Raw genomic sequence first — 18,968 nt, 5'->3', positions numbered from 1 at the left:
AAATCATAAATGATAAAAAATTGATAACTGATAATTGAATAGTACAAAATTTTAATTGATTGATATTCGTGGAATTGTATGGTAGTAAATTGAAAACAGTGACAGATGAAATATAATAATATCATGTAGGTAAGAAGATATGTATAATATAAGATATGCAAGCAGTGTCTAAAAAAAAACTGAAAAATTAAATAAATAAATTGAATCTACAAATTGAGCATTATGACAGACAATGAAAAATAGTGAGTGGCTTATATCTGAATTACATTGTGAGTATTAACTCTACCTATACTAAAATTATTCATGTAATTACTTAATTTTAAGGTTGGAGGAATTATTTAATTAATTATAACACAGAAAGAACAAATATTTATTTGCAAAATAAAGCTAATTGAACACAAATTGAGCACTTGTGGATAAAGGTGTCGGCCAAAAATCCAGGGGAAATTGTACCAGCCAATTCAAATAACCTATCCTTACCTAATTCCTTTTTTGAAACCCGCAGGCTCCTGGTTACTTCCTTAATATTCCCCCACTTTGATTATTGCTGTGTGGTTTACGGGGGTGTATCTGGGAATCTCGAAGCAAAATTAAAACAGTTAAATAATTACTTTGTAGGATTCATCTTTGGGGTCCCCAGGGACGCCTCTGTCACCCGATTTTATGAAGAGTTGAAGTGACTTTACCCCTCCTTCCGTCGTAAATATTTCCTTGCTTCCTTCCTCTACCAAGTTATCCAATCCCGCCTTCCATTGTACACCTCAGATATTCTTCAATTTAAGTACTCAGTGCATTCCCGCAATACCCGCTCACGGCCTCCAGACTTATATGCAACTGCACATCGAACCGCAGCCTTTGGTAGATCTTTCCTCATCTGTTCCTATTCCTATATTGAACGTTAATAGCTCTATAAGGGATCATATTTTAGAAAATTTACTCTCCTTTAAATGGTGTTCTATTATGTTGTTCGTAATTTAAAATATATTGAGCTATGAAGATTTTGAGAATTTTTTTTTTGTCGGCCAAGACTCCCATTGGAGTCCTATACTGCCTAACCATGGTTGGGGGTCAAAGTTCTTCATTTTCGTCACACGTCCCAGGCCGGATTGGAACCGGCACCGCCAATAGACATCAAATTGGTAAGACTGTGTCTTAACCACTGAGCTACGGGCGGCCCTAATTATTTTTTTTTACGTTTTGAAACAGCAGCCATTTTGTATTCTGTCTAACTATACTTGGCAGACTCATCAATTTTGACTAGTTATTATAGATAGTTTTCATTAAAGAAAACCAAAAATTTAAATAACTGATTTTTATCTTATCTTGGGCTCTAATATTAATTAGTATGGGCACTGCATAAAATACGAACAAATATTAATTTTTATATATTTTATTTTTCTAATTCTTTATACATACTAATATAACATACAAATATATTCATAGTTATGTGCTCACTCAGCAGATTCAAAGGTTCAAACCCGACTAAAGAGAGCGCGGCAGTGAGTGGAATCCACACCTAAATATAGCCGAAGAGGGTATCAAATTATCCGTCCATTCAGGGCTACCTAACCTTAACTATTTTAGTTTGGGCTCTCATTTTTCCAGCTTTAACTCCTCAGTTTCTAGTGGCATTTTAAAAATTATAATTTTACTATTCATGTGATGAGTTATACATATTTGTCATTCTCAGAACGAGTGGTTAACTATAGATTCGAATTCTAGTTTTTTTTAAAATGAATAAACCAGGTTCGAATTTTTACTTAATTAACATGAGTTAAACATATTTTTTTCAAGTGCGCTTATAAAAATATTTTTCTCATAACAAATATACAGATATGAAATATCACAGCCGACTATATTGTAACAGGGCTCTTGACAGCGCACGTACAGCCCATACAGTACACTGCGCCATAAATCTTGGTTGGCGGGAACTGTCTCCAGTTTTGGCGGCAACAGAGAGGCACTGCTACCTAAATAGAACGACACTTCCGCCAGTGCCACCTCGATAATATACACCTCCTAGCCACTTCCTCATATCGTATCCCCTCCTACCTCTTTGTTGTGCTAAATTTATAGCAGTCCTCTTCAGTATCTTATCTCACATAATTTTCAATAAAGTACATAGTCAAGAAATATATTAATTTATGCTAAAAATTCATATGCATATATTATTTAAAAATATATGGTATGCCCATTTAGAAACATATTTCTAATTTCCAAATATAACCTGAATATAAGTGGAAGCGGGTAGCTCATTGGTAAGGCAGTGTGTTACATTCTGTTATGTACAGATAGAAAACCGTTTTGCCGAATCTATAAATTTAAATTAAAAAGTATCTGAACATACGAAATTGAGCTATGGGGCTCCACTAAACCATCTAATTCCTCTCGAATCCAATCCTTATAGTCCAAAATCCTTCGTAAAATCCTTAATGCTCCTTACTTTGTCACAAATCAAATCATCCATCAGAAGCTCAATGTTCCCTATGATGCCGATTTGGCCAGAACCAGATACCAATCCTTCCATAATGAACCTCCCAACCACCCAAACCAACTCGTTTCTAACCTGGCTAATCTGGCTAAAATAAACACATCCTTAAAGACCTCAACATCATATTCGTTGCAGATTTAGCCCGAAATAGATATACCACATTTCATTCTAAAATCCTTACCCACCCGAACTAATTGGCCCTATATCTCTTATCCTTAACAATCCCTAATAATCCTCAGAGACGTCTGAAAAGAAGATTGCCTCGAGATCTTCTTCTTTGTGAAATGTTTTTGGAGTTCTATCAATGGGTAGATTCTCCACATGTTTTTATCTTTTCATAATATCACTTACAGCAAATTTACTTGATGTGTATATATGTATACAGTTGTAAATGGTAATATAATAAATAAATTATTTAAAAAAAAAATTAGAAGATCCTTGCACCATCTTCTTTACAGACGTCTCTGAGGATTGTTAAGGATGAGAGAGTTAAGGGCCAATTAGTTCGGGTGGGTAAGAATTTTAGAATGAAATGTCGTATATCTATTTCGGGCTAAACGAATATGATGTTGAGGTGTTTATGGATGTGTTTATTTGAGAAGAAATAAGGAGCATCCAGGATTTTACGAAGGTTATTGGATTGTAAGGCATGGATAAAGGAGGAATTTGATGGTTTGTAGAGCTGCAAAGCTCAATTCCGTATTTGTGTACAAATTGGTCTGATTATCATAGTGTATAAGAGCTGTAGTAAATGGGAAGTTTAGAGCGTTTGTCAAGTAGGCGTTGTAGCAATCGGAACCTATGAGTCAGTCGAATCAGGGGATTCCAAGTAAGTCTCTATTCAAGATTGAGTCAAAATACTACTGTATGTCAGGAGAGTAAATGGGATCTGATGGGATTTGTTAGTATTTATTTTGATTCTCCAGTTGTGACACCATTCTTTAATGTGGGTTATGTGTGACTGAGATTGTTACGTAGTAATAGGACATAGTACGTTGTTAGGGTTGTTTGGGCTACCTGCTGTATAAGCCGTATTGAGAATGGAACCCAGAATACTACCTTGAGGAACACCGGTGGACTGGGAAAAGAGTAAGATAGGCGATGATTATCAGTTCTGACGATAAGAAATTTGAAAATCGTGTTTTAAAAAATTAAAAAATATTTTTCGTAAAATCCTTAATGCTCCTTACTTTGTCACAAATCAAGTCATCCACCAGGACCTCAATATTCCATATGTTGCCGATTTGGCCAGAACCAGATACCGTTCCTTCCATAATAAACTTCTCAACCACCCAAATCCACTTATTTCTAACAATGTTTTCTCCTTCATTACCTAATAATCTTCCTAGGCGTCTGAAAAGAAGATGGCCTCGAGATGTTCTCCTCTAGAAATGTTATTGGAGTTCTATCAGTGGGTAGATTCTCCACATGTTTTTATCATGTTACTATGTCACCTACAGCAAATGTACTTGTTGTATATATGTGTATACAGTTGTAAATATCAATAAATAAATTGTTAAAAAAAAAAAATTAGAATTCTTTTTATTCTTTCAGTCATTAGTATTCTGATGAATTCTGCCCTTTTTATAAGGAAGAGTTTATTGTTGGATGTATATAAATAAGGGGAAGATAGTTGAGGTCAGTGAAGGACACTAATAAGTAAAATCTTATTTATAGGTGTCTTTTGCACGATGCTTTACCCACCATCGCTAATCAATTGTTAAAAAAAATGTAACTGTTATATTATACATGTAACGCTCACCAGACCAATCTGGTATTAAATAAAAAATATGTATAATATAATATGACCAAAATAATTGAAAAAAATATATATATATTTGTGTATTTTTCATGACATTAATAAAAAGACATGTAATTATTCATCCTCCTACGTCTATCACATATCTTAAGAACTGGTCAACTCTGACCCCCATGTGGCTCACCTAGCCTCTTCAGAGTGGGTGATAGATAATCAAGGTACAGCTAGATTATGTTTTCGTTCTTATGATTTATTAGGCTGTTCCCATTTCTGAGAAAATGTCCACCCAACTTCATTCACATCCTTCTCTTCTACTTCTAAACAGTCTCCGCCCCTTCCTCTTTTGTGTATATAAGAAATCACATTACCATACCACTAATACTATTTGATGATAATTGATAGTATCAATTGATCCTCGCTTGTTGATGACTTGATGATCAGTACTCGAATAGAATTTTCGAAGGACACTCTAGGTGACAAATTGTAAATAGTACTCTGTACAATAACAGTACACTGTATGTCATAAATTCAATATATTCCCTTTCCATAAATAGAGTATATCTTACACTACTCTGTGATCACATTTTGTAACTATGATATTAGTGAAGTCAAATCATCTATTATGTTTTGTATTTTTGCGGTTACTACTTATATATACAGAATATATACGACAAGATATATTGTCCTGTTTTTAAATTTTTTATTTTTATCCTAAACTTATAGAGCTTGGAGCGTTCACCCCGATCCCAATATAACTACATTTCTGAATGAATTATTTGGCCAAACTGTGACGACCTCCTTCTTGAGATATTCGCATACCTTGATTTAGCTAACACAATTTAACAGAAGCAGACCTGACCGTTTAACAGATACTCTTTGCCAAGAAAATATCATTTACTTAACGAGCCAAGAGATGTAGAGTATTTAATTTTTAATCTCTCTATTATATAAAAAAGTTTTTCGTAATCAGTATATAATATTTTATTTTACACACAAAAAGGAAGTATATAATTTGAGCAACGAATAATACAATTAAATGAACGTTTGGATAATTAGTAAAAGTGGGGTGCAATGTATGCTATGGAGATTTAATCGGGATGCCAGGATAATCGCTGAAGGCAATTATCCTTAAATAAGTTAATTAATTAATTTGGTATTTAGTCCTAAAAACTATTATTATAATTGGATTTTTTTCCAAAGTCAATTTGTGTGTTTACCAGTTTACCAATTAAATACCTTTATATTTATTACCTTACCATTAATTATATATCATAATAAAGGGTGGTATATGGGTTATATAATAGTATATAAACTACATAAAGAAATTAACTATTTATTTACATTTTATTCCTAAGATTAAAATGGTTATAATGATTCAGATAAAGGTTGCCATAAAATATAGATTATTACATTATTACTTATTGGTTAATTTTATACTTATAGCTGCTGATGCCATGGGATGTAGTGCAGTAGGTGTCGTCTTGTTCATAAGGGATGTCCAGGTCTTGTGGCCCTTCTCACTACTTCGTCTGGTCGAAGTGCATCTTGCTCTCCTCCGGCTTCTGCTGCTCTCTCAAGCCTGGTACTGTCTCTCGTTTGTCTCTTCAATGCTCCCTTTTTCCTGGTCTCGTTACCCTACTCTTTTTCTCCCACTTCCCTTTTAGGGCGTTACCTTATTTTTGAATCTCCTTTCTCATTGGCCATCGGTGACCGAACCCTCCCGAGGTAGGCGTCCCCCTCCCGAGTTTGACATGTCCAAGAAGGGCCTGCACCTGTTTAATTTGATTCCGATCCCCCGTCAAACCTGTCATTTTTGTTAGAACACTAAAAGGTTAGCCAATCTAATTTTCTCAGGGGCCTCTGGTAATGTGACAAACCTAACACAGATGTTTTCATATTCGGGGACGCAGTGAGTGGTTCCTCGAAATGCTCCTACCCTAACCAGGTATCGGGGACAGATGACGAAACACCTTAATAATACCCAGGATTGTCAAAAGGTCAATATATAGCAGGGGATTTGGTTGGTCGTCAGGTGGACATACAGTATCCTCTAAGTTAATTTTGATTTCAATGTCTTGTTGATGTGTTTTACTCAATATATTTTAAATATTGCATTACGAGACTTAACTTCAAAAAAAGTAAATGTTTCTAGGAACTTTAATAAAGATATGTACAAAAATTGTTAAAACATTTTTCGGCTGACTCTACAGAGCTTGTACATGATCTTTGCCCGCCCAAAGCAGCCTTCTCCACGCCTGCCTTGCTTGGGCTTTGCAGCTCTTTTGCATCTTTCTTGATTCAGTCTATCTACTTGGGTTTTGGCCTCCCACGTAGTCTCTTGCCAACTATATTGCCCTGTAATCGTGCCGAGGTATATATATATAGTTAGTTCTACTAATGTGTACATGTGTACTAGATTATCCAGAATACTGCATCATACAACTACATCACATTACTACTTATAATAAATAAATGAAATAACTAATTTTGATTTTTTTCTTCTAAGCTCTTGGAGTGGGTGTGTGGGGATGAAGTCATGATTAAAAAGCGGTTGAAGGTAGCCTCTTTTTTCTGCATTCTGTTAATGCATTTTAAGAGAGACTGAGAAAATTTGATTATTTGGGAAGCGGTAGTCAGTTTTGTGTCTGTATGTTGGTGATGGGGCTACCCAGATATGTTGATTCAAATAATAACTAATTTTTTTTTTCACAACCTCTTTATTTTTCATTTAAATACAAAATACAATAATATATAAATATATACAAAAGACAAATTACAATGTCCGCTGAAGGCGGGTATACACTGGTGATATAATAACTGTTAGCCCCCAGTTATTATGAGAATGGGATAATAACTAATTATTTTTTATTTTCTATTTTCAAACCTCTTTATTTTATATATGGTTACAGTATACAAATATATAATACAATACATTAGAGAGAGAGAAATACTTTATTCATCTATGCTGCCTAAATACATCATCTTTCAATATCACACAGCATACTTATCAATCCGTAATCGGACATATATAAATTACATGGTATATATAAGATATAAAGAAAACAATTTTTTTTCCCCACAGGTTTCCTTTTACAATCAATTTCGGTCTATACGCCAAATACAAATATTTCAATTCATTCCTTTTTTCTTTCCCACTTCTACTCCTCCAATTTCTACACTTCATAATTTTTTAATTCACCCGATCAACAAATTCGCTCTCCGGAATTCACCCTCCTAGATCCTCTTCAGTAACCCCCTAAACAAATTCACAATTAGACGGCAATGTGAGATCAGACCATCATTTATAGTCACAGCAGTAGATCAGTTTACCAAAAACAAACAAATAGATACATTTTACGAGAATAAGACTAACACATATATACAAATTTACATAATATCTTCCTTTGCCGTATGGCATTATAAGATGAGAAAAAAAACATAGTCCGGTAAAGGCGGTTATACGTTGGTGGCATGATAGCTGGGGGGCTTACAAGTATAATAACTAACTATTATTTTATACTCACAATTATATACAAATGAATAATATTTGTTTCTGTGGGAAATGAATTCTTTATCCGAAGCCAAAAAGGGATCCCAATTCAAATATCGTGGTCATAGACCTCTTGAATAGAAAAAAACTAGAAACATGATGAAATATTGCTAGAAGGACTATTTTAAGAAAGGTAAACACACTCTCATGACGAAAATAGCGAAGTAGTAAACAATGAGTTGACACTAATATCTACCGCGCAACAATTCGCACTGTTGCTGATGTATCCATAATAATTAATCTATTTTAAAAGTTAACATATGTTTGGTAACTTCATCATGCAAAGTCTTGTACGATCAATTTTTTTTTTTATACTTCGCTCCAAAGTCACAGTCTATCAGATCATTGCTAACGTCCGCCTTCTTTTCTTTTTTAAATAACGGATGATTACAATTTTTATTCACAAATGAATTAACATTGAGAAAAAAATATAAATTAAAAAAAAAAACGTTATCCATATTTTATTTTAATATAACTTTTTGCAAATAATAAGCTTTAGTGTAGAGGTCCTCAAAACTTTGACCACACGTCACATGGTCACGCACTAATAGTCGAAACTGTAATATTTACGCTTCAGTTATGTCTTATCAGTTTTATGTGTTATTTGGTACCTGCCGATAGATGTCATCTGGTTGGACCATATTAGATAAAATGAATAAAATAAAATAAATACTGCAATACTGTATAATAGTTACCGTCGTGAAAGCATTTACTGTACTGATAAAATATAGCATAGTAGCTAATGGTTCAGATTTTGGGAGTGAAGCTGCTGTCATTAAGACATTAACTGTCACAAAATAACTGTCTCAGCAGGTATAACGTGGTTGGGGGCTGTTTAGTTATTCAGGTAATGTCATAATAAAATTCGTCTAACTGGTTACACATTAAAGCCAACTACTATGGTGTAGGGATGGGATATCGAAAGAAAAATATCGATATTGATATCGATATCGATATCTGATAGCGATATCGATATAATATCGGGACTAAAATATCGATATTTTAAAATATCGAAATATCGATATTAAAAATTTAACGAATTAAAGTAATAATAATTATAAAATGATAACATAGCAAGACATATGAAGACTTATTTGAACACCACGACAAACATATCATAATCATAACAAATATAAACTAAAATATAATTGTTTTATTGAAGAAAATTTAAAAATAGATTATCGATGTTTTATTTGGATAAGTACTTATTTATTTCGATATTTCCTTTTGTTATAATCGATAAAGAATATGAGCATCAATATTTAATGTCGAAATGGATATTAAATTATTGCAACCAAATATAGATATTTAACTTTGAATTTGTCTAGTCTTTTTTAAACAAAATATCAATATTTCAATAAAATAATATTAGAATATTGTTTCAATTATCGATATATATATATTAATAACATTATTAAAGATTCAATGGATTTTAACTATTGAAATAATATATCGTTTTTTTGATGATACAATATCGGAATATTATTGCTAATGTTAGAAATAAATAATTATAAAAATGTCAAATATCGAAATACTATCATTAATGTTTCCTTTAGCAAAATATATTTATTTCATATATCATATACTTCTATACTATTTCTTGTATTTATCCCAACTTTTAAGGTCCGACCTTTTTTTTTTTAAGTAACCGATATTCCGATATTATCGAAGGAAAATATCGATATTCCGATATTATCGGTTACTGGAAATCGATATCAAAATATCGGATTTCGGAGACAAAATATCGATATTTCGATAATATCGATATCGATATCCCATCCCTACTATGGTGAAGCTGTACGATAGTTACAGTCATGTAATGCACACTGTCGTGGCAGTACAGTTTCATTACACCAGCAGTAACATTTTAACAGTGACCTGATTTCTCACTTGATAAAAGTCAGTATATGTCAAGGTAGTGAAGCTACTGTAACTTAATGTGCAATGTCAATTGGTGATTTTTTATTAAAATTAATAAAATAAAAAATAATAAAAATTTACATTGATGCCCACCACCTGACATATAACCTATAAAGACAGTCCACAGGTACTTTTTAGTTTTGTTTTTTCTACGCCACGGATAGTAGACTAATTCACCATTTTCTCTTTCCTAGAGCAATATAAGTTTACTTTTGCCTTGAGTTGGTTGGCATCTTGTTGAATACTTTTTTAGAACAATAAATGTTAAAATCTGGTCTCCATCTATATCACCCACATTGCATTGAGGACATGTCAGTGAGACTGCAATGCCTATCTCATGGAGGTGGTTTTGGAAGAGATCATAGGGGTATTCATGATGTGATAAATGTAAAATGTTTCAATTATTGGATTGTGAACAGCTCTATTTAAAGTCATGTTAAATGCCTGAGAGCTCCTAGCGGATTTTCTTAGCAACTCGTTTTATAACCTTTCTTTCTAAAACTTCTTGCTATTGCTTACTTCTAAGTTTTCATTAAAGTTATCACAACATGCCTAAATCAAGTGAAAAGTGGAATTCGTGTGAAAGATTCACCACTGTGTGCTTTGATGATCTTCTAACTGGAGATTCAGCTAATTGACAACTCTCATTACATTATTATTATTGTCATCCATAGCTGTATTAGTTATAAAAACATTCAAAACAATACTAACACACTAAAAATAACAAACTATGAGCATGTAACCGAATACAACAAAACATATTATGACGAGCTCAGCTGGTCTGTTGCGTGACGTCATTCTCTATTAACAGACCTAGTAACAGACTCTCAAACATGCTATATGTTATATTGTTTTAACACGGTAAAAGAAGAATTTATAAGGGGTATTCATGATCTTTAGTTTAACATGTTAAATGGAGAAATATTTCCTTCTTTTACCAAGTTAAAACGATATAACATGTAACATGGCTGAGAGTCTGTTACTAGGTCTTTTAAATGGAGAATGACGTCACAAAACAGACCAGCTGAGCTTGTCACCGTTTTATTTGATGTATTAGGTTACTATACTCACTCGTAGTTTGTGTTTTGTTGTGTTTTTTTATTTTGTCTTGTGTATTGTACTTTTTAGAAAAATACAATCAGTAGTCAAACTTTCACTTTTCACTTATTCTAGCCATGTTGTAATAAATTACTGTAATCAAAACTCAGAAGTAAACAACAACATGAAGTTTTTGAAGGAAAGGTTATTAAGCGAATTGCTCAGAAAATCCACTAGGAGCTCTTATGCATTTATCACTTAACATGACTTTAAATAGGACTGCTCACAATGCTATACTTATAACATTTAACATGGTAAAACATTTTACATTTTACACAATATCATGAATACCTCTATTTCTACATTTTAGATAAGTTTTTCCATTTAGCATGCTTTTGTAACATGTTAAACTACAGATCAATACCCCTCATGTCCTCTCACTAGTCTGAAGCAAGCCACTTTATCAGGTTTGCTAAGATTGCCGGGAGTCCGTTTATCCCAGTACAAAGTCACTAGTACTAAAAGATTAGGAAACCTTGATAGGGTATTAACATTAATTTTTTTTTTTTTTATTTAACTTAGTTCAGATTTACTAAATGTATTATAATGTACAGTTGTAAATAGCAATAAATAAATATTTAAAAAAAAAACTTATTTTTATCTAAAAAAAAAAAATAAAAACAGATTTAAAGAAATATGAGACAGCATATTAACAGTTTATTTACTTATTTAATTGATTCTGCGGCAATATTTATTTATTATTGTTGTTTTCACTCCTCAATAAGATATTTTTAAAGGGTCATGTTTGGACTAGTCCATTCCCTTTCAACTGCGAATTAAAGAACCACAGTACACAATAACAACAAATAGCGCAGTTCGATCGATTTAAAACAAAAAATAACATCGGTGAGTATTAGACATGGGGCATTCCTCCAATGATCGGAACGACTTAAGTTGGAACGACCTAGGTCGAAGTAGGAACGCAGGACCTAAAAAAAGCGATACAAATTCACGAGGAAATGTTTCGCAACAGGAAAAAGATACACTGCAAATAGACACCCATTGTTTACAAACAACGCAATATACAAGGTTAGGAAGTGTATCTGTGTTCCGTCAGGTTGGGGATGCAGTGCCAATGTTTTCGGATCAGTGTTGGAAGGATGATACAACAGAACGGCAGTGTTTTCACGTTCCAGATGTCGAAACAGTCTTGGGAAGTAGTTCATTGATAGGAAGGACATAATCAAGGGTCTGTAATAGTTTCATTCATAAGTTACATTATTATCATATCATATTATAGAGTTAGTCATTCATAAATATATACAGTGAAGGACTTGTCTTGGGAACCCAATGAAGTTAGTATTTCTTACAGTACAATAGCCTAAGATGAGTAAAAAATCAGTTATTTCACCCCCATTTTTAATTATTATTATTGGTGCAACAGACTGTGGAGGTCTAAGGCCTCGCGCTTTGTACTTAGGAAAAAAGATCGCGCGTTTCATGACGTGGTTTTCCTAGGGTGGGTTCGACACTCCCACGGCTAACGGGCCTCACAAATGCCCGGGGGGAGTCTGTGAGTGAGGATTGTATAATTATACGCTTGAAAAAATCTCGGATAGGGCCGGGAACTCGAACTCACAACCTCTGGGTTTGTAGACAGGCGTGTTACCACGCTGCTACTGTCACCCCTTTGTTTTTTTTTTTAATTTTTAATACTTTAATGAAAAATAAGTATAGTTACAATTCAAAATTGATGAGTCTGCTAAGTATAGTTAAGGAGAAACAATAATGGCGGCTGTTTCAAAACGTTCAAAAAATAAAATAATATTTTTTTTTATTCCAAGCTCCATTTGAAACTACTTACAACACTAAAAACCCTAACATAACATTATTAAAACAGTAAAATTGCTAAATATGAGTCAGAGTAGAACAGTATTTGTTTAATAGTTCCCGAGATAAAGATTTTTTTAAAATAACATTCCATAAAAAATCAGTGGTTAGTGTATTTATTGTGGTAAGTCTATATCTCAGAAACCATGTATATTATCACTGACATTAAAGCTAGTTTAATGGGTTATAAAGTAGTTTATGGTGTTTATCTTCGTGGTAATAATAATTTTCTTTATATTTGATAAAATAAATTGATTTATTGTTGTTTGGACAAAATTTCATGCGCAAATATCATAAAAACTACTGCCCCTAAGAAGTTGATAGTTACAAAATAATTTATAGTACATATAACTATCCTTAATTCGATTCCTGGCTGATATATTTAGGTCTAATAGTTCCTCAGATATAATTCTTTATAAATCAAAAATTTTTTCAGAACTTGACATCTACGTTTTGTAATTTTATTTCACCTGATATGATTAAAACTACTATTTATACGATGATAAACATTATTAACTACTTTATAGCACATTAAATAAACTTTAATTTTATTGCTAATAGACTATTATACCTTTCATTTCTTGAGATAAATATTTTCCAAAATAAATTCACAAACTGCTGATTATTCAGTATATATTTCATAAAATGTTGCTATTTATAAAATTGTATCTCGAGAACTATTAAACGCATATAGCTCTACTAGGGTTCATATGTATCCTCTACTTTTAAGGGATACTTAAGACTTAAAAACAATATCGTTAAATAAAGTGCTTGGTCAGGGTCAACTTGGTTCCATATTTTTTCTACTGTCGTCGTTTTGGCGTAGTATCTTCTTATTTTTATACTTATATCATAATTAATCTAGTGGGAATTTTGCTCAAAAACTTATTATTGCATTTTCTTATAGAAATTTATAATAGGATATGGAGCTGGTGGCTCAGTGGTAAGGCATTATGATATGAACTCCAAGAACTCCGGTTCGAATTCGGGTGTGCAGATAATTATTTTCTTATTATTTGAAATACGAGTTAATGAAGCTCCTAAAAGAAAGAGATTTTGCCTCCTTTGGCGAGGTCTACTGTGTAGATACGGATGGATCCACAAGATATGCGGATATTGTTGCTTTTCCTAAGAAGGGGAAGTCGGCAATCATTCTGGATCCCACCGTGAGATATGAAAATAACGATTTTGACCAGGCAAATAAGGAAGATAGGGAAAAGAAGGAAGGAGAAGTTCCGTGAGGGCTTCGGAGAACGAGACTTCAACGTGAGAGGCCTCTGGTTCGGAGCCCGTGGAACGATTCCCAGCACAACTAGGAGTTTCATGGAGGAGCTCGGGGTCGATGTCCAGGACGTGGCTAGGATGACAGAGAATATAATACTTGACTCCCTGGGAATCATACACCACCACAGGCATGGAAATTAATGAGTAGAGGGGGTTATCCGGAGAAGGGATGGCATGCATGCATCGCAAATCTTATTTGTTGTTTTATTTATTTATTACTTTATTATTTTTGATATTCTAATATTTGTTATGTAGGGGAATTTGTTGATAAAATGAAATAAGGGTTGTAAAATAGAAGGGAAAGAAAAAAAGAAATAAATTGAAAAGCTTGTATTTAGTTTGTAGACTGGTATTAATTGTAAAAGAATACTGTGGAAAAAAAAATGTTATCTTTCTATTATATTATATCATATAAAAACATATAACTTATATATGTCCGATCACGGATTGATCAGTATGCTGTGTAATGTAGCAACCCGATGTATTTGGGCAGCATGAATGAATACATTTCTTTCTCTTCTCTCACTCTAGCCACGAGTCAGCTCTGTGGGTTCAGGAGCCTTCCCAGGATCACCGATCGAAAAATTTTAAATAAAACTACAGTAATATTATAAATTGAAATATTATTAGTTTCTCAAACTCAAACTCCTGGGAGCTCTAGCTACTGACGATTCTTAAAATTGTTTTTGCTATGAATTGAATTTCTAATAGCGACACGATTATTAGATTGAAATAGAGTCTCCCTTAGGACTATGTTAGAAACATAAACAAGTCATTAATATATATATTATATAATATTAATATAATTTAATAACATGCAAAATAAAAATAAAATCACTTGAAGACTTGGTTTCCTTGGACCACCTGCGAACACCTTGGCCCAAAACTGCAAAACCACCCGAGGCGATCGGGGTTGGTTGGACCCTCACCAAATAGGACTGCAACCTGGCAATATCGACTAAATTATTTCTAAGTGACCTGGCCCCAAATGGTATTTTTGTTTAAGGCTTTTACTGATTTATGAGTTTAATATTTCGGGGATGTGTCCCTATTCAACAGACTGCCCTGGACTACATTAGCTTGAATTACTGCCTAAAATCATCAATTTATAAAAATAAAATTATTTACAACAGCGATTCTCAAACTTTTTTTGTCGTAGGATCCGTGGCATGGTTATCCTCAAAGCGGTTTCAATACCTAGAAAAAGATATATATATAAAAAAGAGCAATAAATAAAAAATCATTTATTAAAAAAATAAAATATGTACTGAGTGGGCCCTAAGAGGGTTTACAAAACAAACCAGGGTTGACTCAAGGCTACAGTATCAGAATAAATAATTACGTACAACGGTCAGATTCGAAATAGCAAGGTGTCGGTCTCCACTCAAACATTTATTATAACACAAAATATCTGAGGCAATAACTTTGTAGATATTTTTAGTAGCCATTGATAGTGCGTCAAACACTTCTATATTATATATTTCTACACATATCTTACTTATTGTTGAATTGAAAATATTATGGACTGAATAGAGTGAGTAGCACTGTGGTAAGGCATTGTGCTACTAATTCCAAGGACCCGGGTTCTGTTTCATTTTAGCTGTGAGTCAACCTTGTAAGTTCGGGATCCAACCAACCTCATGATTGGGTATAAATCTGGCGGTCGAGCGTTATTATGATCAAATCACCTCCCTTGCACAACCGTTGGTAAATAGCACTTCCTTATAAAGCACTGCACGCCAATAGCTTATAGCGGTGCAGATTTAATTTTTTTTTTAATAATAAAGATACTCACCTGAGTGTAAATGGTTTTAGAATGAGCTAGGAGTTATGAGTTACATTTAGAGGTAATTCAAGACAAAGAAAATTTCTTCTAGTTAATTACATACCATATTTACTAAGGTGAGATTACTTGGACGATCTTGCCATCACTTGCGTATTCCAAAATATTACTTAAACAATTTAAAACATTATCCAGAATAAATTACGAACTATGGGATAAGTGAAATTCTTATGATGACCTTAATACACCAAATATTTTATTCAATATAAAAAAAAAATTAAATCTTTATCCCAACAACCCATCTGTTGTTTTGTTAATATTTTATAATAAAGTACTGTTACTAGAACAAAGGTTGTGCAAGGAGGGGATTTACTCATTAACCTGTGATCGGTCGCTAGGTAGATTTTAACACGGATGGCTGCGCGTGAGAATTTTTCTCACAATTCTTAATTAGAGCTCTTAACCATATTTTTTTTTTCAAATATATAATTTTGATTTAGCTTGGTTTATTTAAGCATAACAAATACAATTATAAAAATAATTTATTTTCATACAAGAGCCAACTAGTTTTAAAAAATTCAAGAAACAAACAAGTAATAAACATAATATAATATTTTTGACAGACAAAGTTATAAAAAGAATCAAAATACAAATATATCATATAAGAACATAACTCTAGTTCTGGAAACTCTAGAGAGAGAGAGAAATACTTTATTTATCTATGCTGCCTAAATACATCAGGTTGCTATCTCACACAGCATACTTATCAATCCGTAATCGGACATATATAAATTACACATACATCGTATAATCAGATATAAAGAGATATAATAGTAAGATATAATAAACATTTTTTTTCCCCTACATTTTCCTTTTACAATCCATTTCGGTCTGTACAACAAATACAAATGCTTCAATTCATTCCTATTCCTCTTTCTCATTTCTGCTCCTCCAATTTCACCATTACACAATTTTTTAGTTCTCCCGATCAACAAATTCGCTCTCCGGAATTCACCCTCCTAGATCCTCTTCAGTGACCCCCTAAACAAATTCAATATTAGACGGCAATGTAAGATCAGACCATCATTCATAGTCACAGCAGTAGATCAGTTTACCAAAAACAAACAGATAGATACATTTTACGAGAACAAGACTAACACATAGATTCAAAGGAAAATATAATAAAAAGCCGGTTACAAGAAACACTTGAATAGATAAATAAGTTAAAAAAAACAAAAAAAAAACAAAAAAAACAATAGTACTAATAAAATAATATAATTTAATGAATAAATACGTTAAAACACACAAATAGAGAGGTCAACATATTAAAATGAATAAATAAAACAAAGAATAATCTCCGAGCTAATTCCCATGCAGGTGATGGTGTATGATCCCCAGGGAGTCCAAAATAATATTTTCCGCCAAGATCGCAATATCCCCGATGCTAACACCTAGGCCTTTTAAGAAGTTCCTTGTTCTATCTGGTATTGTTCCGCGAGATCCAAACCAGAGGCCTCTCACGGTGAACTCTCTCTCTCCGAAGGTCTCGCGGGATTTTTCCTTAAGGAAAGGGACGCATTTTCATATAAAACAAAATGCTCAGTCTGAAGAAATCTCTTGTGCACAATTGGTGCAAGTGAACACCGTATGACTGGGACATACTGGTCTTTTACCCTAGTGGCAATTCTTTTTTGTTTAGTATGTCTTAATATAACTCAGAAACTTACAAAAAATACTATTCATACGGCGCAGCGATGAAGTGAAAACATGAAAAGGCATATTTTATTATAAAGACACCCTAACATACATTTATACTATCGAAATACAATTCATAGTAAATAATACGTCCCTAATGAAGTTCCTGTCTCTCCAAGCCTACGTTTCCCTTGGAGCTAAATTCTCACGCAGCGACCAATGGCCGGTTAAGGGTACCCACTTCATGAGCCTGGGTGAACTTCGGACGGCTTCCGAAGCCACAGGACTGACTCACATAACTGTGATACAGAAAATATAAAAAACAGAAAGGGTCCTTAGAGTTACTAGCACAGTGTCTTACCTCTGAGCCACCCCGTTGCTAGTTTATTCAGTATGGAATACAAATATCTAATGCTATATATATATAATGATCCACTTGGATTTATAAAGAAGGAGCTGTGAACTTTACAAGTTGATATTTAGACCGTTTATTTCAATGCAAATAAAACCTTCCTGTCCTGTTCTGCTAGAGCTAAGATGGGGTGAGTTAAATCCAGTCTCATTAAAAAAAGAAAACGAAAAGAAGTTCAAAAGGCCATCTTATAATAGAATTGAACCTAAAGTACGGTCGATGCATCAGCCCACTCTAAATAGATTTCAATGCACAATTTCTCTCTAAACTTCAATTGTTTTCTTTATTTGTTAAATATTTTTCTCCTTTATAAGCCCTACGGGTTAAAGTATATTTTAAATAATTTGTGCAATGAAAAAAGCATATTGGATGCATACCATTGCAATGGATTAGTATTGCATATTTTTGTAATTATAAGTAATTATTGTACGGAAAATAATATATAGAAAATTACTAACAAAATAAAACAAACAACATAAAATAAAAAGATAAGAGGAGATATAAAATATTAATAATGAGGGCTCAGAAGGTTGTTGGTTCGATTCCCACCTGGGTTGGTCAATGTTTATTTCGCGACGGCCCTGAGAAATGAACCTTAACATCCCCACTCAACGGAGGGCTACAAAAAAAAATTACAACTGAGTATAAAGAATACAATAAAAATAAATAAACTAGAATAGGATAAATAATAATATAACACATACTTCTTTGAATACATAAAAAAATCTTTTTACACCGCTTATCTAACTATAGTATGGAACATTTTTCAATCTTAAAAATTCTATCATAAAATATGATTTATTTAATAATAATAAATATGTATGAAAAAACTAATAATATGTATAAGATAATAAAAAAATAATAAAGAGAATGGTAAGATTACAAAGGAGAACAAAAAGTGAACACATTTAAAACTGATTATAACACAAAGAATTTTGATTGCTGGAAGATAATCCAAATATAGGTCGAATATTTATATATAGGCCGGCGGTCAGTAAAGGTGCCTAAATAGTAGAAGAAAACTATTTATTGTTAATAAACGTTTCGCCCCACTTTCCAGGGCTTCATCAGGGCTGTCAGATTGAAACAGAGATAATATAAGGGGGAGAGGGAGAGAGGTAGGGAGGGAGTGAGAGAGTGAGAGAG

General features: G+C 33.0%; 1 protein-coding gene across 7 annotated transcripts in view; it reads left to right on the top strand.

Annotated features, from left to right (window-relative positions):
* The window catches only part of tn (tripartite motif containing protein thin), a 229,808-nt gene that overhangs the window by 99,458 nt on the left and 111,382 nt on the right, over positions 1-18,968 (top strand). Inside the window, exon 1 of one of the 7 annotated variants that reach the window (XM_067052840.1) lies at positions 11,873-12,007. The exons of the other annotated variants lie outside the window; for them this stretch is intronic. The gene's annotated coding sequence lies outside the window, so the exon portion shown is untranslated. Of the gene's footprint in view, positions 1-11,872; positions 12,008-18,968 lie in introns of those variants that run through there. 7 annotated transcript variants of the gene reach the window in all.

The sequence above is a fragment of the Halyomorpha halys genome, unplaced genomic scaffold, assembly GCF_000696795.3.
Source record: "Halyomorpha halys isolate HHAL.00 unplaced genomic scaffold, Hhal_1.1 Scaffold449.1, whole genome shotgun sequence".
NCBI classification, from domain to species: Eukaryota; Metazoa; Arthropoda; class Insecta; order Hemiptera; family Pentatomidae; genus Halyomorpha; species Halyomorpha halys.
Note: the sequence above shows the minus strand (reverse complement) of the source record. Positions and strands in the feature narration are given on the sequence as shown.